This window comes from Lepidochelys olivacea, assembly GCF_965140295.1.
Source record: "Lepidochelys olivacea isolate rLepOli2 genome assembly, chromosome: 14".
NCBI classification, from domain to species: Eukaryota; Metazoa; Chordata; order Testudines; family Cheloniidae; genus Lepidochelys; species Lepidochelys olivacea.
The window spans coordinates 35,268,405-35,292,635 of record NC_140424.1 but is presented as its reverse complement, the minus strand read 5'-3'; the positions used below and the strand labels follow the sequence as shown (position 1 = coordinate 35,292,635).

The following is a 24,231-nucleotide window of genomic DNA, read 5'->3' as shown; positions in this document are numbered from 1 at the left end:
TTGTGCACGTCCAGCTTTTCTAAATAGTCCCTAACCACCTCTTTCTCCACAGATGGCTGGCCATCTACTCCCCATGCTGTGATGCGCAGTGCAGCAGTCTGGAAGCTGACCTTATGTCTTGCTATCACTGTACACTGAGTTGAGTACGTTGTGAAATCAGTAACTTGAAATATTCTTTTATCTTGTGAACCATCAAATGATATTTCCTGAATTGTTTCAGGTGGTCCGATGGTCCAGTGAAGCACAGTCTAGAAATTCCATTTGAAACATCCATGTTTGCCAAGAGAAACCAAAGCTACCAGTAAAATTCTATTCAAGTATCAGGGGAAAGGAAGGTGAATTAACTGTATGGAGATCACAGTTAACAAAAATTATCTCTCTCTGTGTCCCCAGACACATCTATCTATCTAATCTAATTTCTTGTACTATCTAGGTATTCCAACAATAAATAAATCCAGACTGATCAAGTGCATAGTGTCTCACAAAAGTAGAAAGAAAAGGAGTACTTGTGGCACCTTAGAGACTAACCAATTTATTAGAGCATAAGCTTTCGTGAGCTACAGCTCACTTCATCAGATGCATATCGTGGAAACTGCAGCAGACTTTATATATACACAGAGAATATGAACCAATACCTCCTCCCTATTCTCTGTGTATATATAAAGTCTGCTGCAGTTTCCACGATATGCATCTGATGAAGTGAGCTGTAGCTCACGAAAACTTATGCTCTAATAAATTGGTTAGTCTCTAAGGTGCCACAAGTACTCCTTTTCTTTTTGCGAATACAGACTAACACGGCTGTTACTCTGAAACCTGTCACAAAAGTAGAATTCACAGAATAAACTAAATTGGTTGAGAACGATTTGGGGACATAATCTTCCTTGTACATATTACTTTCATAACCTTTACCATTTTGAAAACAGCCTCCACCAGGCCCAAAGTGATAGCTATCCACAAAAGCACCACATTTCGGAGGCACTTCCCTATTCTAACACCTGTGAGTGCATGGAAACGTTAGAATTTACACTCACAAAACTCAATGGGCTCAAGATTCAATGGAAACATGGACACTGCTTATGTGAATCAGTGAGTGACCACTTACAATGATCTTTATGTGAATATTAGGTAAATCAGATTGCACAAAATCTTAACCAGTTCCATGTTATTTTATGAAGCGATATTAATTGTACGTAGCACATCTGTATGTTTTAAGTACATTTGATTGACCGGATGCTAATCTACTGTAAATTGGCAGTTGAAGGTCTAGCCCTAGACAGCAGGCACGCCTCAAAGGATTTGAATGTTGGGTTAAGATAAAATTCTGGACAATGTAGGATGAAATCCCGGCCCCACTGAAATTAAGTTCTGTCGTTGACATCAGTGGGGCTAGGATCTTCTTATGATTTTTAATGTCTGTCTCACAATATTTGTTGTTTTTCTTCAAATCTCAACTGCTTGAAACAACATATCAGCTTTCATATTTTCTTTTACATAATCATTATCCCTCTCTCTTAGGTAGTTCTTTTCATCCATAGATCACAAAGCACTATATAAAGGAGGTGAGAATCATTATCCCCATTTTACAGATGTGGAAACTGAGGCACAGAGAGAAGCCATTTGTTAGGGGGCTTATTCCTTCACCCACTTACTTCCCTGGTCCTTCTCGTATGAACAGAGAGCAACAATACCCCAAGTCCAAAGGTGCACACAATTCTATGTTTATTGGGGTGAACTTCCAGCAAGCATGATTCCACTTTCCTTCCTTAGTGTCCCTCTTCCCAGCTCTGATACCATAGAGCCTTACCTATGTCCCTGTTCCCATTCCTGCCCTTAGCTAAACATGATTCCAATTTCCCCATCCCCATTCCCTGTTCCCATTTCCCCCTGCCCACACCCCCACCCACCCACTTCCTGATTGACTTGCGGACTATACAGCCCCCTAACACCATTACTTGCCCAAAGTCACCCACCAAGCCAATGGCAGAGCCAGGAATAGAACTAAGAACAGGAGTACTTGTGGCACCTTTGAGAGTAACAAATGTATTTGAGCATAAGTTTTCATGAGCTACAGCTCACTTCATTCTCCTAGTTGCAGTCCAGTCCTCTTGCCACCAGGGCATACTCATGGTTACAGAGAAAACCCTAAAAACATGAAGTGCACCCTAAAGACTCAAAAACCAGACAGCAAATCAAAAGAACCCAACATTTATTATTTAAAGCCAATCTCATGATTTCTAAAGACGTCTCCTCTCCTTGCTGAGATGCTCGCAGCGAGGGTGAGGGGGTATCAGGGAGTGGGGGGTGGGGATCCCCGTCCTCTCACACTGTGATTTTAAAGGTGAGTCAGGACTAAGATTCTGGATTCAGTTTTGACATCATCAAAATTTTGTAAGCTATTCTCACATATTTTCAGTCCAAACCGGCAGAATCCGTGTGAAATCAATCTTTCCAAAGTTTTGGAATGCCCGTGTACTAAAAACAAAGAAAAAAAGAAGCCTACAAAAATACCCATCTGGGTTTTTACCCAGTCTGGAACTGGAACCAGAACTTTATTCTGAATCCCCTTCAAAATCCACTGGGGTCTTGATTTGAGGTTCCTGTGAGTTTATCTTACCTTGGTTTGGAAGGGTTAAATTTTTATCAGTAAATGTCAGGAAATGCCAGTTTCACCATGCAGAACATCAACCGACCAAAAAAAAAAAAAGGTCCGAAAAACCAGTTGTCATTAAATAATTATTCTCTGACCCACCTTGTTGTCTGACACGCCACAGTAATTTCCCACAAGTGTGAAAATAAAAATAGACAATATTTTTTTTAAAAATGCTTACAAATAAACCTTGATATTTTCTGTCAAAATTATAAAAAATAAAAATTGAATTCTGCCAAGCCTGTCGATATCTCTATCCTCTCCACAGGCCATGCTTTAATATAAATAAATAATTGGCACATGTGCAATTTGTTTCATTTTAAATTAAATACAAAGTAAGAGGATAATAATGCATAAGGGCTGGATTTTGAAAAGTATTTAGCTGCTTAGTGGGGTTTTAAAAAGCATCTAGGCCCTTAAAACTCATAGAAAATCCAATTAAGCACCTAAATACATTTAACAACCTGGCTGTAAATGTTCAAGGATGTGAGACACTAAGGACCAGATTGTTAAAGGTATTTAGTCACCTAACTCACATTGATTTCCATTGGAGTTAGGCATCTAATTACCTTTAGACTTCTGGCCCTCAGGGATTGTTGTTGTTTTTTCAGTACCCTATCAACTTTGGTATATCTTCCATGTTCAGACTCATTTTTCTTTCACCACATTTTCTGTGACAGCCAATGACCTCCAGCACATTTTGAAAAACATCGCTTCCCTGAATACATGCCTCAGGGCTTCTTTTACCTCTGGGTTCCTCAGTGTGTAGATGAAAGGGTTCAACTGGGGTGTGACAATAGTATTCAAGACGGTGACTATTTTGGTCAATTCCAGTGAGTTCTGCATGGAAGGGTTGACATGTAGGAAAATGGTCGAACCGTACCAGATAATCACAACTGTGAGATGAGAAGAGCAAGTTAAAAAGGCCCTTCTCCATTCCTTATCTGATGGGATTGTCAGTACAGTGGAGATGATATAAATGTAGGAGAGCAGGGTTATGACACAGGAGCCCAGGATGACGATGAAGGAGATGATAAAGGCCACCGGATCAATAAGGTAGGTATCTGTGCAGAAAAGAACTATCCACGGTGCTACGTCCCCAAAAAAGTGATGGATGACACTAGGGCACAGAAGGACAACCTGGTGATCAGAAATGCTGGGACAGAAATAGCCAGGAAACCACACAACCAAGAGCCAACAGCCAGCTGAGCAGTCAAGGTGCTGTTCAGGATGGAGCTGTAGAGCAAAGGATAGCATATAGCCACATAGCAGTCGTAGGCCATGACAGCCAAGAGAAAATCTCTGTGCATCCTAGGGAGAAAACAAAATACATCCGTAGGACACAGCTGACGAAGAAGATGGATTTGCTTTGGGACACAAGGTTGGCAAGCGTCTTTGGGATACAAGCTGTGGTCTGCCATACCTCCGAGAAGGAGAAATTGCAGAGAAGGAAATACATTGGGGTGCGAAGGTGACGGCTGGTTGCCACTAGGACTATGATCGCCACATTTCCTGCAACAAGGAAAGCACAAAGAGCAATATCTGCAAATATTGGGTCCCAGGGAATCCCAGGAGAATAAATTCCTTCACACTGGTGTGATAGCCCTTTTCCAGTGCGGTCAGCTGTTTTACCTGCCAAAACAAATGAAGACATGAAATTAAACTGATTAAACACAACTGTGGCTTTGTGGGATGCAGATGATTTTGATGCACAGAAAGAGCAGATAATTAAAAGAGGCAGGAAATAATGGTTTAAGGCTGAAAATATCCTATTGCCAGTACATTTCTGGAGCCTTCCTGCTCACAGGGTGAATTTAAGCTTGTCCTAAATTTTCCTGTGGAAACTTTTTTTCCAGTGGAAAGTGGCTTTTGGACCAAAAAGAAACTTTCAGGATAGAAATTCCATTTTCAGGTGTTCCTTGAAAAAACAATTTTTAGTTTTTGTCAATGAAACATGTTTTTTCCACAGTCAGCATCCAAAGCCCAAGATTGATTTTATTTTAATTTATATTTTTGTTGTTTTAAATTGAAAATTTTCAAATAAAAAGATTGTTTTCTGGGTGTGTGGGGGGGTGGGGGTGGGGGTTGTCCTTTTGATAAAACCCTGAAAAATTTCAACAGAAAAAACAACATTTTTCCTGTAAATTATTCAGGATTCAGGAGCCAAATCATTTTCAAATGAGACCTATGGGTGTTAGGCATTCAGCACAATCTGAGATTCCTTTAGAAGTGAATAAAACCCCATCGTCTCTTTTGAAAATCCCTGCTAAATAGGGTGAGCTTTTCAAAAGTTCTCAGTATAGGCCTATTTCTGCTCCCGAGGAAGTCAATAGGATTTTTGTCATTGAGTCAGTGGGAGCAGACTTAGGTCAATACTGAACACATGAGATTTGTACCTGTCAATTTCCTTCCTACAATGCAAGAGGACATTTAATTCTTTTTGTGCAGAAAGTCTCAGGTTCTAAGCCTGCTGAAGTCCCAAGTTGGAGCAGGGATGTTATACAAAGTTGCAGTTCAGAGGACAGCTACTCAATTTTGGAGCATAAATAACCATTTACATCTATAAACCAGCATTCATTTTGGGTGGTTGAAAATGAGTCAGTTGCAACCTCCTTTGACCAATTGAGACTGAGGTGTGCAAGGTCATGCAATGTGCCAATTACAGCAAAGCTCAGGGCCAGAGAGGATCAAAGAACAAAGGAAGCAATTTTCCTAAAAAAAAATCACAAAAAATGCATCCCTTTTTTATCAGAATTTTAAATTCTGATGAAGAATTTCATCAAAACTGTGAATTTCAAACATTTTTGACCAGCTGTGCCAGGAGTCTGCAATTCTTCTCCCCGTTTAGTCATTCGAACATACTTCTCAACCAGAACCGTTAATAGAACCCAGGAGCCCTGATTCTCAGCCCCCGCTCTGCTCAAACCACGATCCTAACTCCCCTCAAAGAATGGGAATAGAACCCAAGTGTACTGATTCCTGTTCCTTTGATACAACAGCTATTCTATGCATCCCTAAAAGAGCTCGGCACAGAATCCAGGTACCCTCACTCCTAGACACCTGTGCTAAGCAACAGACCGCAAGCCCCACAAATACAGCAAAACTGTAATATGCCGAGTTTCGAAAACACCTTCAGAAAAAATATCAGGTTCCCAGTGCTGGCCAAAAGTTTCCTTCACAGATGGATTAATGCTGAGGTCTCAAATTTGAGGCATTCAGCATTAGAAGCCACTTTTGAAAACGTTGTCCCTAACTTGAAATCTATCAATGACTTTTACAGTGAATGTTCTGAATTTTTGTTTGATTGCTTGTTTTGGGTGTTCTGATTTTTCATTTTTCATCACCTAAATTTAGTCCCCCTCCCTATTTGGATTTGAATTTGCAAAGGATCTGAAGGGAGTTATGAAATGTAATGGAGTTGGGTGCCTAACTCCCTCAGACAACTTTGAAAATCCCAGCCTTAAATATTTTATATCAAAGTCTAATCAACACGGGCAATCAACAATTATATTTTCTCCCTCTTCAGCATAAACCATTTATTTTGTTATGAATAATATCCTATGAATAACATCTAATGCCTTGATTCTGCAAACAGTTAATACATAAATAAACTTGCATATATAGACATATATAAAATAAAAATGCCTAAATTTACTCACATGAATGATTCCTTTGAAGTCAAGGGTTCCACTCACATGAGTAAAGTGAGGAAAATAAGTAAAATTTTTAAACATTTTTAAACAATGGAACTTACTGCAACTCATCATTCAGCAAATCTTCTCACTGGGCAAACCTTCAGCTGGTGTGAATTATCAATAGACAGGGCTGATGAGAGAGGGAAGGTGGAACAATTGTACTGAGGTCCTGAGCTCAGTGCCCCCGCAAAACTATCTATTTAGGGTGAAATGGGAGGGGGAAAACATAATTTACCGGGCCTCCAAATTTCTCTCAGCAGACCTATCAATGGAGCTACGATTATTTAGACCAACTGAGGATCTGGCTCTTTTTATTCAGTCTCTACTGATGGAAAGAGCTGAACCTAGCAAAATTTCCAGAACAGTTAAAACACCTGATTGACAAAATCTACTTGCCTGCCCTTTATCATGATGAAAATGATGAAAACAGCCGTGACATTCTATTTTCTCCATAAAAAGAAGGACTCATCTCAGCTGAATGGTAGAGTTAATCTTTTCAAGACTTTCCTCCTACTTTCAAGACTTTCAAGACTTTCCTTGTACCAACGAGACCGTATTGGCTTGCAGGGAACTGTATGCCTTTCACAGTAAATTATGTTAAAAATATTGAATTCCTTTAAAAAAAATACCTCGTTTGTAAGGTAGTGAACTGTAAGCACTCAGAACCAAGTTGGACACTAAGAAGACAATTGATTAGATAGATAGAATAGGATTAAAGTTCAAAATGATCTGGACAAACTGGAGAAATGGTCTGAAGTAAATAGAATGAAATTCTATGAAGACAAATGCAAAGTACTCCACTTAGGAAGGAACAATCAGTTGCACATATACACAATGGGAAATGACTGCCCAGGGAGGAGTACTGTGGAAAGGGATCTTGGGGCCATAGTGGATCACAAGCTAAATATGAGTCAATAGTGTAACGCTGTTTCAAAACAAAAAGCAAACATCATTCTGGGATGTATTAACAGGAGTGTTATAAGCAAGACACGAGAAGTAATTCTTCTGCTCTATTCCGCGCTGATTAGGCCTCAACTGGCATATTGTGTCCAGTTCTGGGCACCACATTTCAGGAAAGATGTGGACAAATTGGAGAAAGTCCAGAGAAGAACAACAAAAATGATTGAAGGTCTAGAAAACATAATCTATGAGGGAAGATTGGGGGGGAGGGGGGAGGGAAAGTGCTTGTTTAGTCTGGAGACTAGAAGACTGAGGGGGGACATGATAACAGTTTTCAAGTACATGAAAGGTTGTTACAAGGAGGAGGGAGGTAAATTGTTCTTATTAACCTGTGAAGATAGAACAAGAAGCAACGGGCTTAAATTGCAACAAGGGCAGTTTAGGTTGGACATTAGGAAAAACTTCTGAATTGTCAGGGTAGTTAAGCACTGAAATAAATTGTCTAGGGAAGTTGTGGAATCCCTATCTTTGGAGATTTTTAAGAGCAGGTTAGACAAACACTGTCAGTGATGGTCTAGATAATACCCTTTTAACAAAGTTAAAATAATTTTCTAACCTCAGATCAAGTTTGGTGGTTGCTTCAGATAATGATGGAAAATACAAGGTCTTTGGGAGAGGAAGAGTTATTTTGTAGATTTGCAAACTCCCTTATGATTAGTTCTCCACAGAATGTTTACATCCTTTCTGAGGTCATGTGAAAAAGTCACACATGAGCTACTTTCTGAGGAACAGTTTATGATCCTATGGGTGGCTGAACTTTCTGTTCAGCTCACAGTTGCTATCATGCATTACATTTGTTCTTGTTCACATTTGCTTGTACTAACAGAAGAAACTTCCAGTATGGGCAGGCTGTTCCCATAACTGCTTCTGCATGTGGCCTCTTACAGCTCTTTCTGAAGGACGAGCATTTGGTGAGGATTACCATACACTCGAGACTGAGACAGTCAGGTTTATTCATTCAAACCTTTCTTTGAACCAAAAGCAAGGGCCTGCACGTTACAATTACCATAAAAGCAATGAATGACAGATATACAGAAAAAAATATTGCCCAATTACCTTTTCTTGGGGGCGTAGTCACTGTTGATTTTTCCTACGAGGGTCTGACTATTCCCTTACACTCTAGCATATTTATACCTTTACATGTTATCTGACCGTCCAATCAACATTAAGCATTGTGTCTTACTTAACCCATAGTATATACATGTGCAGGCTTCAGTTTACAAAACTTTTTCTGTCCAGGCTACTTTCATGTCATCGTGTCCCTTTTCCAATTGGTTTATTTACTTGGATTGTACCACTCAAATATAGGGACTTTTCTGTTTTTCACAATACAGGGACTTTTTGGCAATACCTTTTATGTATTATACTGATTAACTTCCTTTTATCTATGTCCTTCAACACAGTACAAAACGCCTTTGTCTTACCCAGCTGCTGTAAGCATTCTTTAAACAAGTCTCTCCACACGGACGAATTTCGCAAGCAACACTCATGTCAAGCAAAGACTTGGCTGAAGCCAGTGAGCTTAGCATAAGTATTACCCTGGCCTGTCCACATTTATTCACCAGATTAGACCCATGTGTAGCACTCTTCCAACACCAGGCACTGGTCATTGTTACAGATGCTTTCCTTAGACTCCAACAACAGGGTGAAAACTGGTGACAAATGCAATGTTGATATTTCTCCACCACAATGTGAGCAAAGACTTACTAATTCATATCATACAGGTCATCAACTCACGATATCAACTGTAGATTTCTATCAACCTATGTCTTTGGTCCTGTGTCCCATGCTGAGATGAGGAGTCGAATTCACCCAGTGCACTACTGAAGACCTCCTTAAGTGATACTGTGAGGGTTAGGTGTATGGTAAGTACTTCTCTGTACAGGACGATTTTCACCCTAAGGCGTACGGAATCTGCCCACTGGCTCTGAACTGGAACAAGTCACAATTTCTGTATTCTAGCCACAAACACACATGCTCTCATCTTTGCAGCTCATTTACATTTAGGAGCTCTGACCTATCATTTAGAATGGGGTGTCCATGTTGCCAAGCCTAGCGATGTTATCATGAATCTCTTACGGAGTTGAGGGCCATAAAGTCACAGATCCTGATTCTCTTCTCACATGTATTACACTATTATGGGGAGTAGCTTCTGCTTTAGGGGCCAGTCCTACCTCAATTAAGTCCATGCCAAAGTGGACTGGTATTTTCAAATGTGCCTAAAGAAATTTAGGTGCCCAAATCTCATTAATTTAAATTGGAGTTGGAAACCTAACTCCCTTAAAAGAAAAGGAGTACTTGTGGCACCTTAGAGACTAACCAATTTATTTGAGCATGAGCTTTCGTGAGCTACAGCTCACTTCATCGGATGGCATGCATCCGATGAAGTGAGCTGTAGCTCACGAAAGCTCATGCTCAAATAAATTGGTTAGTCTCTAAGGTGCCACAAGTACTCCTTTTCTTTTTGCGAATACAGACTAACACGGCTGTTACTCTGAAACCTAACTCCCTTAGTCGCCTTCGAAAATCCCAGCCTAAATCTCTGGAAGGGGAAGGGAGATCAGGTGCATAATTTCAGCAATTATTTTACCCCTGACTTAAATTTTATTCAGTCCTTAGCCCAGCAAATTCCCATTGTATTTACCGGGATGATGCCTGATATTGCTCAGTAATTTTCACACCCATGTGGATGGCAAATGCTCTGAGCAATTCAGGATTTCATGATGTTAGCCGACGGCCAAGGATGTTTGGTGAGGTGCCAGCTATGCCCGTTTATACCATCCGTGACTTTAACCGCTAGAGCTCAGAGCTCCTTCGCAGCGGGCAGTCAATACTGACTGACAGGTGCCCCCAATGGCAGCACTAAGAGCCTCTCCACACCTGTGACTTTAACTGCTAGAGCTCAGAGCTCCTTCGCAGCGGGCAGCCAGGATTGACTGACAGGTGCCCCAAGAGTTTGCCCCGTGGAGGCAGCACAACTCAACGCTAGGCTCTTAGTACTCTCACCTAATGGCCAGGCTTTAGAGCCAAAACGGCTGAGGTTCTTTAATTGTGTTGGCTGCTTTACAGTAAACCAGAGAAAACAAGTCAGGCTTATGCATAAATGGTTACCAAAATTTATTAAGCTAGATTCTAATCATGTGGTTACAAAATTGCTAGTGCCTACTTATTTAAATGTAGAGATGTTACACATACAAACAAGTTACAAAACTGAAGCCACAATCCCAAAGAAAGAAAACAAAGTATAGAGCTCTATTTCAAAATATGTGTACACTAAAGATAGGAGATCAGGTGTGGGTGCTTCTTACCCTCCTTGCATCTCTCGATTCCAGCGGTGCCAAGCCAGGATCGGTCACTCAATTCCGCGGAAAGACGAATAAGGGACAAGGCGTAGGGACCCTCTTAGCTGCAGAAGCCTTGGGAGGCTGTCACTTATCTGACCAGCAGATAGATAGTGAAAAGCACTCAAAAATCATGGTGCTGTAGGTCCCCTACTTATACCTCTGTACTCCTTTATTCTCTTTCTCCTTTCTTATGCCAAATTGAGGCTGGTCTGTCGGGGTGACGCCAGCTTTCGCAAGAGTAGTTTACACTTGCAAAGGAGAGAAACAATAAGTTTCGACTACTGGACATTTCTTTTATCAGGGTAAATATTTTCCCACCTAGGATGTTGGTGTGTGTGCATCACACTATTTAGTTGGGGCTAAGAGCCATGTCTGTCACAGGGCCTCTGCCTGCTGTGAGCTTAATCGTCGTATCTGTTCCCAGAAGCACATTGTAGCAGCACACCTGTGCTTTCACAGCTTCAAAGGCTGTGCTTGAATATATGTTAAGTGCCCTGTTCCTGCTTCCTCCTGTGTTTCCAGCAATGCTGGTCTGAGGGGGGGGGGGCGGGGGCTGGCTGTCTGGCTACACATGAGCACGACAACCCGGTGGAACTGGGTAGCTAAGCACTAGGGCTGAGATCCTCAAAGGTATAAAGGTGCTAAAGAGACAAACAGGTGCCTAGCAGGATCTTCAAAAGTACCTTGGTGTCTAACTTCCATTGAAGTCCCTAGAATTCAAACTATACGACATTCAAGCACACTAGGGAGCCTTAGGCTAAAATTTCCTAAAGCACCTAGGTGACTTAGGAGCTTAAGTCTCATTGGCTCTTTAGTCAATTAGCTGCACTTGAAAATTTAACTGTCAATCCTATTTTCAAAAGTGATTTAGGGCCAGATTAGTTGAGGTATTTAGGCACCTGGTGGGATTTTGAAAAGCACCTTGGTACCTAAAACATTGATTTCAATGGATGTTAGGCCACTAAAAGGTTTGAAAATTCCACTAGGTGCCTAAATACTTTTAAAAATCTGGCCCTAGGGCTTGTCTATACAGAGAAGACACAGCAACTTAACTTCAATATGTTTATTTAGTCCACTGCAACTTTTGTGCCTTTGTGGACTCTTAGGTTGAAACTGGTTATATCAGTTCAGTTTGCACCTGAAAATTGATATACATGAGGTTTAAACCAATATAATATCCACACACAAAGTTGCACTGTTTTAGCTAAATTGGTATAAAATCACACCTTTCATTATGTCAGTACAACTTTTTGTGTAGACTGGAGGCAAATATTTCAAAAGCACCAAAGTGTCTTAGAACCAGATTTTCAAAGGTTATTAGGTGTCTAGTGGGATTTTCAAAGGCCTAGGCACCTAAACCCCATTGAATTCAATTGGAGTTATGTGCTTAACCTACGTAGGTACTTCTGAAATTCCCACTAGGTGCTTATCTGCCTATCTTCAGACGTCTGAATGTCTTTAACCTCTGGTGCTTTATACTTCTGTATCTTAGACCACCTATTAGGTTGCCTAAATGTGGACGTAGTTGCCTAACTTTGGGCAGCCACTTAGGGCCAGATTTTAAAAAGTATTTAGTCACCTAGTGAGATTATTAAAAGGACATAGGCACCTAACATCCACAGAAATCAATGAGTTGTAGGTTCCTAGGTGCTTCTGGAAATTTCAATAGGCATCTAAATACCTTGAGAAATCTGGCCTTTTGTCTTTTACAAACGGAGAAACTGAGAACTTAAACAATTTCACAGTGGTCCATCAGCAAGTCAATGGAGACACAGAACCAAGGTCTCCTAACTTCCAGTGCTCTTCTTTAAACAAGGACACTGTCCTTACTAAGCCAGGGGTTTGGCACATTCTTGAGAAGACAATGAAATTCTGTTGAGACCAAATCCCAAGAGCACTTCTGAGGAATATAAATTAGTCTTATTTCTTGGACCTGTTGAGTTGCCATACATAAACGAAGCAGGTAAGGGAAAAAGACAGCAGGGTGATGACAAAATGGTAATGCAATGAGATTCTAATCAATATAGAAATTTATGCAATAAGTAGGAAGATTTTGTGTATGAAACCTTTAAATGTTTGATTTATAGCTGGAGGAAAAAATATGGCTCGCAATGCATTTTTTTCCTCAGAATCCAAGAACTCCTCATTCTAAGGAGAGAATATAATGTGTGAAGGGGGTCTGTTCTGGCTAGTTCTGTCAGCAAAAGCTAATAAGTTAGGTCCACTAGAGAGAGAGAGAGAGAAAGAGAGAGAGAGAGGATCCCAGAAATATACTTTAAACCACTTGTATTAAGACATATTTTTTGTATACTTGGTAATGTGACCTACTGGGCCATATCTGTTTGGAAGGAATAGGTTTCCCAGTGAGTAATTGGTTCATCTGTAACATACTTCCTTCTCTCTCACTTACTTTCTCACTTTCTAAATTTCATTCATCTTTTTCAACTCTTGAATGCATAAGAGAAAATAACTATATGATAGATCTGTGGAACTCGCTGCTGCTGTAATTTATTGAGTTGCTTAGATAAGAATGTAAAAATGGATTGGATATTTCTCTTAGAGGTAGACTTAGGTTTTCATAGCCACAAATGCCACATGGATGCCCACTCCTCATTCATTTTCACGGGCATTTGTTTGTTTAAGAACCAGATTTTTAAAGGTTTTTAGGCACCTAATGAGATTTTTAGACACATCTAGGCACCTAAAAATCCTTGATTGCAATGGGTATTAGACACCTAGCTGTTTTGAAAAATCCCAGTACACACCTAAAAGCCTTTAAGAATTTGCCCCATAATCCCTTAGGCAGCTTTTGAAATCTCAGCTGTAGCCTGGTCTGGTAGATGGGAAATAAGGAGTTGGAGTTTGTCCCAGCTCTGTCACTCATTTACTGTGTGAAAGTCAGATTAACTGTCTGTGCCTCAGTTTCCCCATCTGTAAATAAATGAACTAATACCATTCACCCACCTTGGTAAAATGGTTTGAAATCTACAGGTGAAAAAGCACCATGAATTTCTTCACAAGTCTACTAGAGTGAATGAATAGAATAACTTTGACTTCCTCTGTCATTGGATCAGGCCCTCTGTAACTATGAAGTTTAGGGTATTAGAAGGCAGGAGATCCTAGTCTCTGTTCCGGGCTTTTCCCCTGACTTCCGATGCATCCATAAGCAAGATCCTTTACCCCTCTGCCCTAATTTCTCCTCATATGGCAGAGGATTGATAATGATTAATTATTTACTAAAGAGGAGCATTGGGCCCATTCCAAACAACACTGAAGTTATGGCTACAAAGGGAGTTCTTTTCAACCTGTTGTAGAATAAAATAGCTTATGACTGGACAGTGATTTGAAGATGTAAAGAGGTTTATAAATACAAGGTATTATTATTTTTGCCAGACTAGCTCAGATTAGCATAAGGAGGATAATCATTATGGGTGCGATTTTTAAAAGAGTCTGTGGGAATCAGGCATTTACATTCCACTGAATCACAATGAGATTTGAATTTTTAATTGCTTTGAACTCCTTTGAAAATCCCATTGCACAGTGACAATCAATCGTTTATCCTTGAGGGCAAAGTCTTATTTCTGTCTCAGCTGAGCATGGAATGTGCCTCTAAGGACTGGCACCGCAAAATCAGGTACATTTATTTTGGTTTATAATTTCTTCTTTTGTAAAATGGGGACAATGACCCTGACTCCAGTTGTAAAATGCGTTGAGATCTACTGATGAAAAGAATTGCACAAAAGCTAGGGATTATACTTAATGAGCATTGTCAATTAAGCACTGTCTGGTACATAATTCTTTATGAAATTCTTGTTCTGTTCTCACTTTTATGTTAATATGTCATGGATAGGCTTGGCAGCATTTTATTTTTATTATTTATAATTTTGATGGGTACTGTCAATGTTTATTTTTAAGCATTTTCTCCACTTTTTATTTATTTCAGTGTTCATAGTTGTACAAAATTATGGGGGTGGGGCGTGGGAGACTGTCAGACAAATGATAGTTAACACTATCAAAAAGTGAAAGCTCTATAAACCATTGAAACACAAATTGTCAACATCACGTGTTAAACTATAGAAAGTAAATATCCTTAATTCAACAGATCATACCTGTTTTTACTGTTCATTTACTAATCCATTTGTAAGCCGAATTCAAAAGTCTAAATCACTGGATTTTGACTCTAATAAGTTCTCCCGCAGTATTTTTCTTACTTTGCCTATCTGTAAATTTTGAGTTTTATCGATGGAAATACATTTTCATCTGTGTGTGTGTGTGTGTGTGGTGAAATCGACATTTACCAACATTCACCAATACAAATCTAATCCTTCCAAGCCTAGTCATGACGTCTGTTGCTTGGTTGTTAGAATTTGATCCTGGGCAAAATGTAAAATCAGTTTTAATGTTCGATACAAAGGGGGAGATTGTCAAAGGATTTTCAATGGGAGTTGGGCCACAGAATTGCCCTCTTTGCCTCTGAAAATCTTCACCAAAGACAAAAATCATGGTCCTGGACTCAGAAGAAGACACATAAATAACCCCAGTGTTCCAAAGGTGTGTATTGGGAATGGTAGCTGAGTTCTGAAATGAGCTGGAGAATGGAAAATGAGGGAGGATCTAGGAGAAAAGATTAGGAGTTCAAGTTTGGCAATGTTGTGCTGGAACTAGAGATTATGATTCTCTGCCTTGGAATATACCAATGTAAAATGTTCATCGTAGAGCTTTTGAGGAACAAAGACAAGTCCTGCCTGCCGCAGAGCACAGCAGAGATTCATGAAGGAGAAAATAGCAGAGGACAAGACTGACCCATTTACCTTAATATTAGAAGAAAGGAAATTTTCAGGGAAACTGGGATATTTTTCTTCCTATTCTTCTTCATGCTAAATTCCGTAGATCTGTTAAAATGGGATTTGCATATCAGTGATTCTCCAGAGTGCAAGTCAAGATCATCCCTTAAATATGGACATCCAGAATCAAGGGAAATTCTACATGCCGTGTGTCCATAACCTAATGGAGTTCAATGGGTATTGGGTACCAAACTCTCTTAGGCCCCTTTGAAAATCCCAGCTAACAGCATGGAGGGACTTTTGACAAGGAATAGCACTGGCTGAAGATTGAATGAACAATTAGTAGATCAAAAGTGTCATCAACATTTCAAATGTCAATGGGAAAAATGATGAAATGATCATGATCCCCTTCCCTTCCCTTGCTCTGTTTCTTGACAAACTCTAGTTGTAAGTCGTAGCTGATTGAGGCTTAGGGAGATAGGGGAGGTGGTAATAATTATTCAGGCACTAGGATTCTGACTTGAACATTCAAGGAACATCCAATAATGCATTTTAACTGTTTAACTCCATGAGCATCTCTTGTGACCTACAGAATTCAAGACTGGGATAGAGATGGAAAACTGATTTGGTGTGTTGGTTTTTACCCTCTGAGTCCTGGATTTCCCTATTGCTGCTATTTGCATACAGAAGGAAGCGTCCACTCCCATGGATGATGAGATTGTTTCTCATCAGGGGGACTGAGAAGAACAGAATTCAATACAAAGTATCATTTGTTTCTCCAGATGTTAGAAACTCTGTGGACCAAATGAATTTGGTCACTGTGTGGGGTGGGGTAAAATTTTCAACAGCAGCTAAGGGCCAGATTTTTAAAGGTATTTAGGCACCTAGTGGGATTTTCAAAAGCATCTAGGTGGCTAAAACCCACTCAAATCCACTAGTACCTCAGGAGGATGTTAAACAGAAGCTACTAAAGTTAGACATTTTTAAATCAGCAGATCCAGATAACCCACATCCAGGAGTTTTAAAAATGCTAGCTGAGGAGCTCACTGGGCCTTTAGTGTTGAAACACTGGAAGAAAGCTAATGCTGTGCAATATTGAAAAAGGGTAAATGGGAGGACCAAGGTAATTATAGGCCTGTCAGCCTGATAGGCCTATCAGGCAAGATAATGGAGTGGCTGATTGTGAGGTTATTGACATAAGCTGGGACCATATAGATCATTGTTGCTACCAAAGTCCTGTAGTGGCACCAATTCTTGTATAAAGGGAGTCAAATAAGGTGTCAAAGACAAGGTTATGGTTTGCTGGTTCTGATTATGCTGTCTATTTGTGTGTATTATTTTTGTAGTTAAAGTTATGAATATTGGCTCTATACTGACTGTATTTCAAACTTATTCTACGCTTCTCCGTGACACCCCAGACAAGTTGGTATCAGCTCTGCCTAGCCTGCTTGATGGCCCATTAAGGACCATCCGCTATACAATTGACCCACTGAGAGAATGCAAACATGCCTTGGGACTCAGCAAGGTATGCAGGGACCTGCCTATGGACAGAATTCTGAGGTGTTTCCAGGCTAGGTGTTGGACAGCTTGTCTTTGGCACAAAGAAAGAAAGACCACATGGCAAGAGACTATAAAAAGCTGCTGCAGCTCCCCCATCTTGTCTTCAGTCCTGCTTCTTACCTCTGGAGGGACTTTGCTACACTGAAGCTCTGAACCAAGGTCTGAAAGACCCATCCCTGCTGTGGATGTCCTCCAGAGACTTGATTTGAACCTGCAGTTTATTCTCTCACTGCTGCAAGCCTGAACCAAGAACTTTTCCATCACTGTGTGTAATTGACTCCATTGAACAAATTCTAGCTCTCATCTCTATCTTTTCTTTTTATGAATAAACCTTTAGATTTTAGATTCTAAAGGAATGGCAACAGCGTGATTTGTGGGTCAGATCTGATTTGTATATTGACCTGGGTCTGGGACTTGGTCCTTTGGGATCGAGAGAACCTTTTTTCTTTTACTGGGCTATTGGTTTTCATCACCATTTGTCCTCATAATGTGTGGCACTGGTGGTGATACTGGGAAACTGGGGTGTCTAAGGGAATTGCTTGTGTGACTTGTGGTTAGCCAGTGGGGTAAAAGCAAAGTCTTCTCTGTCTGGCTGGTTTGGTTTGCCTTGGTGTGCACAGAAACCCCAGCCTTGGGCTGTAACTGCCCTGCTTGAAGCAATTTGTCCTGAATGGGCACTCTCTGTTGGGTCCTGCCAGAACCAGCATCATTACACTGATAGGTTTCAGAGTAACAGCCGTGTTAGTCTGTATTCGCAAAAAGAAAAGGAGTACTTGTGGCACCTTAGAGACTAACCAATTTATTTCAACCTCAGCCTGGTCCAGTCCACACAAGAGATCCACTTCCTGGACACTACAGTGCTCATAAACAATGGTCACATAAACACCACCCTATACCGGAAACCTACTGACCGCTATTCCTACCTGCATGCCTCCAGCTTTCACCCTGACCACACCACACGATCCATCGTCTACAGCCGAGCTCTGCGATACAACCGCATTTGCTCCAACCCCTCAGACAGAGACAAACACCTACAAGATCTCTGTCAAGCTTTCTTACAACTACAATACCCACCTGCGGAAGTAAAGAAACAGATTGATAGAGCCAGAAGAGTTCCCAGAAGTTACCTACTACAGGACAGGCCTAACAAAGAAAATAACAGAACGCCACTAGCCGTCACCTTCAGCCCCCAACTAAAACCCCTCCAATGCATTATTAAGGATCTACAACCTATCCCAAAGGATGACCCAACACTCTCACAAATCTTGGGAGACAGGCCAGTCCTTGCCTACAGACAGCCCCACAACCTGAAGCAAATACTCACCAACAACCACATACCACAAAACAGAACCACAAACCCAGGAACTTATCCTTGCAACAAAGCCCGTTGCCAACTGTGCCCACATATCTATTCAGGGGACACCATCACAGGGCCTAATAACATCAGCCACACTATCAGAGGATCGTTCACCTGCACATCCACCAATGTGACATATGCCATCATGTGCCAGCAATGCCCCTCTGCCATGTACATTGGTCAAACTGGACAGTCTCTACGTAAAAGAATAAATGGACACAAATCAGATGTCAAGAATTATAACATTCATAAACCAGTCGGAGAACACTTCAATCTCTCTGGTCACGCAATCACAGACATGAAGGTCGCTATCTTAAAACAAAAAATCTTCAAATCCAGACTCCAGCGAGAAACTGCTGAATTGGAATTCATTTGCAAATTGGATACTATTAATTTAGGCTTAAATAGAGACTGGGAGTGGCTAAGTCATTATGCAAGGTAGCCTATTTCCCCTTGTTTTTTCCTACCCCCCCCCCCCAGATGTTCTGGTTTAACTTGGATTTAAACTTGGAGAGTGGTCAGTTTGGATGAGCTATTACCAGCAGGAGAGTGAGTTTGTGTGTGTATGGGGGTGGGGGGGTGAGAAAACCTGGATTTGTGCTGGAAATGGCCCACCTTGATTATCATGCACATTGTAGGGAGAGTGGTCACTTTGGATGAGCTATTACCAGCAGGATAGTGAGTTTGTGTGTGTGGTTTTTGGGAGGGGGGTGAGAGAACCTGGATTTGTGCAGGAAATGGCCCAACTTGATTATCATGCACATTGTGTAGAGAGTTGTCACTTTGGATGGGCTATCACCAGCAGGAGAGTGAATTTGTGTGGGGGGGTGGAGGGTGAGAAAACCTGGATTTGTGCTGGAAATGGCCCAACTTGATGATCACTTTAGATAAGCTATTACCAGCAGGACAGTGGGGTGGGAGGAGGTATTGTTTCATATTCTCTGTGTGTATATAAAGTCTGCTGCAGTTTCCACGGTATACATCCAATGAAGTGAGCTGTAGCTCACGAAAGCTCATGCTCAAATAAATTGGTTAGTCTCTAAGGTGCCACAAGTACTCCTTTTCTTATTACACTGATAAGGGACTCAATTAATAAAGAAATAAAGTAATATAATTAATGTCATTTAACATGGGTTTATGGTAAATAGATCCTGTCAAACTAACTTGGTATCATTTTTGATGACATTACAATTGTGATTGATAAAGGCAATAGTGTTGATATAATAGACTTCTCTATGGCATTTGACTTGGTACTGCCTGACGTTTTGACTAAACAACTAGAAGGATACAAAAATAACTTGGCACACAATACATGGACCAAAAAGCTGGCTAACTTTTTGGCCTCAAAATGTAATTGTAAAAGGGAATTGTCATAGAACAAGTATGTTTCCAGTGGGGTCCAAGAGGGTTCTGTTCATATCCTAACGCTATTAAACATTTTTTCATGACATGGAAGATGACATAAACTCATCACTGATAAAGTTTGCAAATGACACAAAAATGAGGAAGTAGTTAATAATGAAGAGGACAGGGTTACAGAGGGATCTGGATCGCTTGGTAAGCTGGGCGCAAGCAAACAATATGATTTTACTATGGCTAAATGTGAATGTCTACATCTAGGAACAAAGCATGTAGGACATACTTGCAGGACGTGGAACTCTATTGTGGGAAACAGTGATTCTGAAAAAGATTTGGCGGTCATGGTGGATAATCAGCTGAACATGAGCTCCCAGTGTGATGCTGTGCCAAAAGGACTAATGAAATTCTTGGATGCATAAAGAGGAAAAAGACTATGTCCAGTTCTCATGTCAACAATTCAAAAAGAATGTTGATCAATTGGAGAGGGTTCAGAGAAGAGCCATGAGAATGATTAAAAGTTTAGGAAGCACGCCTTATAGTGACAGACTCAAGGAGCTCAATCTATTTAGCTTAACAAAAAGAAGGTTAATGGGTGAATTAACCACAGTCTATAAATTCCTTCATGGTCTCTTCAGTCTAGCATAGAAAGGGATAACACCATACAATGGCTGGAAGTTTAAGTTAGGCAAAATCAGACTGGAAATAAGGCGTACAGTGAGAGTAATTAACTTTTGGAGCAATTTACTAACGGTCATGGTGGATTCTCCATCACTGAGAATTTTTCAATCAAGATTGGATGTTTTTCTAAAAGATCTGCTCTACAAATTATTTGGGAGAAGGTCTATGTCCTGTGTTATACAGAAGGTCAGACTAGATGATCACAATGGTCCCTTCTGGCTTTGGAATCTATGAATCAATGAAATCAATGAGTTTAGGTGCCTTGGTGTTTTTGAAAATCCCCGTACATGCCTAAATACCATTTAAAATCTGGCCCTGGGTGACTTGAGAGCCTACATCCAATTTTCAAAAGAGCTTTAATCTTTCAGAACCAGATTTTCAAAAGTAAGAAGATGTCTAAAGCTTCAGATAGATGCTTAGTGGGATTTTCAAAAACACCTAACCAGATTAGGTGCCTAACCTGCTTAAGCATTTTTGTCAGTCAGCACCGTTGACATCTAAACACTTTTGAAACTCTAGCTCTTAGGCTCCTAAGCAACTTACCTGATTTTGTAATAGGATTTAGGCTTCTATATCATTTAGGCAGTCTCATAAATATAAAGGGAAGTATACAGTGCTATAAAATCCCTCTTGGACAGAGGCAAAAGCCTTTCACCTGTAAAGGGCTAAGAAGTTAAGATAACCTCCCTGGCACCTGACCAAAATGACCAATGAGGAGACAAGACACTTTCAAAGCTGGAGGGGGAGGAACAAAGTGTCTGTCTGTCTGTCTGTGTGATGCTTTTGCTGGGAACAGATCAGGAATGCAGCTCAGAACTCCTGTAAAAAGTTAGTAAGTAATCTAGCTAGAAATGCGTTAGATTTCCTTTTGTTTAATGGCTGGTAAAATAGGCTGTGCTGAATGGAATGTATATTCCTGTTTTTGTGTCTTTTTGTAACTTAAGGTTTTGCCTAGAGGGATGCTCTATGTTTTGAATCTGATTACCCTGTAAGGTATTTACAGAGGTGATTCTTTTACCTTTTCTTTCATTAAAATTCTTCTTTTAAGAACCTGATTGCTTTTTCCTTGTTCTTAAGATCCAAGGATTTGGGTCTGTGTTCACCTGTACAAATTGGTGAGGATTTTTATCAAGCCTTTCCCAGGAAAGGGGGTGTAGGGCTTGGGGGGGGATACTCTGGGGGAAGACGTCTCCAAGTGGGCTCTTTCCCTGTTCTTTGTGTAACACTCTTGGTGGTGGCAGCATAGGGTTCAAGGACAAGGCAAAGTTTGTACCTTGGGGAATTTTTTAACCTAAGCTGGTAAGAATAAGCTTAGGGGCTCTTTCATGCAGGTCCCCACATCTGTACCCTGGAGTTCAGAGTGGGGAAGGAACCTTGACAGGCACCCTTGAAAATTGTACCTGTGATGTCTAACAATCCATGTAACAAAGCTTCTCCTGAATTATGATCTCTTGTATCTTGACAGACGGAGCCTGTGACTGGAATAGAGAAGGAAAACCACTCCAGGATACAGGAATTATCCTTCTGGGCTTCCCCTGTAGTCAATATTTGCAGATCTCTCTGTCTGTGGTGTTTACCATGATGTATGTCCTGACAGTTGCAGGAAATGTTGCCATCCTAGTCCTAGTGAGGGCCAGCCATCAACTCCGTACCACCATGTACTTCTTCCTTTGCAACCTCTCCTTGCTGGAGATATGATACACCACAGCCTGTGGCCCCAAGACCATTGCGATTTTCCTGGGGAAAAGCAGGACCATCCCCTTTAGTAGCTGCATCCTGCAGATGTACTTCATTTTCTCCCTGGGTTGCACAGAATATTTCCTCTTGTCTGCCATGGCCTATGACTGCTATCTGGCTATTTGCTACCCATTGCACTATAGCACCATCATGAACAGCATCTTGTCTGCTCAGCTGGCCCTTGGCTCCTGGCTGTGTAGTTTCCTGGCTATTTCTATCCCAGAATCTCTGAGAGTTAGGTTGTCCTTCTGTGGCACTAATGTCATTACTCGTTTCTTCTGCAGCATGGATTCCTTAATCATTCTCTCCTGCCCAGACACCTATGTGATAGAGATGGCAGCTTTTATCATCTCGATCATCGTCATCCTGGGACTATGTTCAATAACTCTGTTCTCCTACATTTACACTGAGAATCCCGTCAGCCCAAGGCCGGCAAAAGGCCTTTTCCACTTGCTCTGCCCATCTCACTCTTGTGATTATATGATACAGCTCCACCATCTTCCTGTATGTCAGGCCTTCCAAACAGAATGCCTTGGACATGAACAAGCCTGTCAACACTTTGAATACTATTGTAACTCCGCTGTTAAACCTCTTCATTGACAGCCTGAGAAACAAAGAGGTGAAGGAGGCTTTATGGAAGGTATTCAGTGGGATATGAAGTTGTTTTTGAATGGCTTAGATGTTACTGGGTATGATTCTCAGCCTGTGCTCATGTTCCCTTTGGTAGTAACCGTCCTTGTTGTTGTGCTTTTAATCCTGGTTCCAGTTTTACATCTACAACTTTTGTATTTGGGTAAAATGTTCAGAAGTGCCTAAGGGCCAGATTTGCAAAGGAATTTGGGCACCTAAAGATTCAGATAGGCCCCTAAACACCATGAAAGATGTGGTTTCTAGGGGCCTAATTTTTATTGAAAATCTACTGGACGTGAGCTCCTAAGGGCCATATTTTCGAAGATATTTAGGTGTCTAAAGATGCAGATAATTGTTTAGTGGGCTTTTCCAAAGCACTTCAGCAGATGAGGCACCAAAATCCCATTGATTTCAGTGGTAGCTACAAATACTTTCGAAAATCTGTCCCTTAAAATCTCTCGAGAGGTCTCATCAACAGCCCATTAGCATCAATGAACATCTTTGAACTGAATTAAATGGCCTTTCGATCAGGCCCTATGTGGACATTACTTTTAGCAATTCACATTTAGGCCCCCATCCTGAGATCCTTACTCAAGTGCTAAATTATATTATTTTGAGTCGTCCAGTTGACTCTAATGGGACTACTCACACTAGGAAAGAAAGCCTGTGCATAAAGCGTATGCAGGATCAAGACCTTAGTGACTCAGAAGTTTGTCCTAAGTTTAAATTTGTAGCAACTCCAGAGTTTTCATTATCTGTGATGTATGACTGGTTGGCCAATTCACACGACATTGTGTCTGTTCCCTGGTTCAATAGCTGAAAAATTATTAAACAGCAGACAAAAGAACAACATGCAGGAAATAAAGAATGATGAACAAAAAAAATGGTGGATTTTTTTTTTAATTAGTGAAGAATTTTAAAAAATTAAACTTATTTCCCTTTTTAAGGGTTCTAAGTTTGGAGGTCCTACATGTTGGTAAATGGAAACAATTCAATAATGTTTTTTATAAAGTTTTCCATTTAAATGTTGTCAAAAATTGAAATGAAAAATTTAATTAAAAAAAGAAAAAAAATTCACTAAATCAACAGTTCTTTACAAAAATTTTCATTTTTGAAAATGGGTCATTTTTCAACAAAAAGGAATTACAAGGGAGAAGTTCAATTAATGGTGATCAATATGTTTTCACAGAATGTTTTTTATCAAATGAACTTGATCTAACTGTGACATTTCTGATTGCTAAAGGCCATGGTGTTGACATAATAGACTTGTATTTTTCTAAAGGTTTGATTCAGGCTAACATCACAGTATTTAAAAATAACACTACACAAAAACAATAGTAAATTGATTAAAAACTGGCTAACTGATAGCTCTCAAAACATAACTCTTGATGGGAACTGTTCATTTTAATGGGTGATAGATGCCTAGATGCTTTTGAGAATCCCACTAGGTTCCTAAATACCTTTACATATCTTGCCCTTG

General features: G+C 40.4%; 2 pseudogenes across 2 annotated transcripts; one reads left to right on the top strand and one right to left on the bottom strand.

Annotated features, from left to right (window-relative positions):
- Positions 1 to 3,295: 3,295 nt before the first annotated feature.
- On the bottom strand, positions 3,296 to 9,491 carry LOC311530272 (olfactory receptor 6F1-like; annotated as a pseudogene). The gene is made up of 2 exons: positions 9,477 to 9,491; positions 3,296 to 4,279 (listed from the first exon to the last, which is right to left on the bottom strand). The product of its transcript is annotated as an olfactory receptor 6F1-like (transcript).
- Positions 9,492 to 14,250: 4,759 nt separating this feature from the next.
- Positions 14,251 to 23,562, top strand: LOC311530622 (olfactory receptor 6F1-like; annotated as a pseudogene). Its single transcript, XR_014714573.1, has 2 exons — positions 14,251 to 14,280; positions 21,850 to 23,562. The product of XR_014714573.1 is annotated as an olfactory receptor 6F1-like (transcript).
- Positions 23,563 to 24,231: the final 669 nt, after the last annotated feature.